Here is a 234-nt window from a genome sequence, read left to right on the forward strand (position 1 = left end):
TGCTTCCTCTTTATTACATAAATCATGTGAATCATCCATATTATGTGGTGAAGAAAAAAACTAATATTTTTTTTTACATTGGCAGGTTTTAAGAAAAGTAATAAAATGTGGTTGCCATTCCCAAGAGACTACCCATCATCTCATGTTTGGACAGCAACAACTGCCAACTCTGTGACTAGCCTGAAAAGAAGTGATAACTGAGATGTCTTGCGGCATCTTGCAAATGTTGGCAGG

The 234-nt window shown here is 36.8% G+C and overlaps 1 protein-coding gene across 1 annotated transcript in view; it reads left to right on the forward strand.

The window, feature by feature from the left end:
* LOC119589070 (ubiquitin-conjugating enzyme E2 G1-like) overlaps positions 1-234 on the forward strand; it is a gene marked incomplete in the record, with an annotated part of 59,651 nt that overhangs the window by 59,260 nt on the left and 157 nt on the right. Inside the window, 1 exon segment of the mRNA XM_037937647.1 lies at positions 86-234.

The sequence above is a fragment of the Penaeus monodon genome, chromosome 25, assembly GCF_015228065.2.
Source record: "Penaeus monodon isolate SGIC_2016 chromosome 25, NSTDA_Pmon_1, whole genome shotgun sequence".
NCBI lineage: Eukaryota > Metazoa > Arthropoda > Malacostraca > Decapoda > Penaeidae > Penaeus > Penaeus monodon.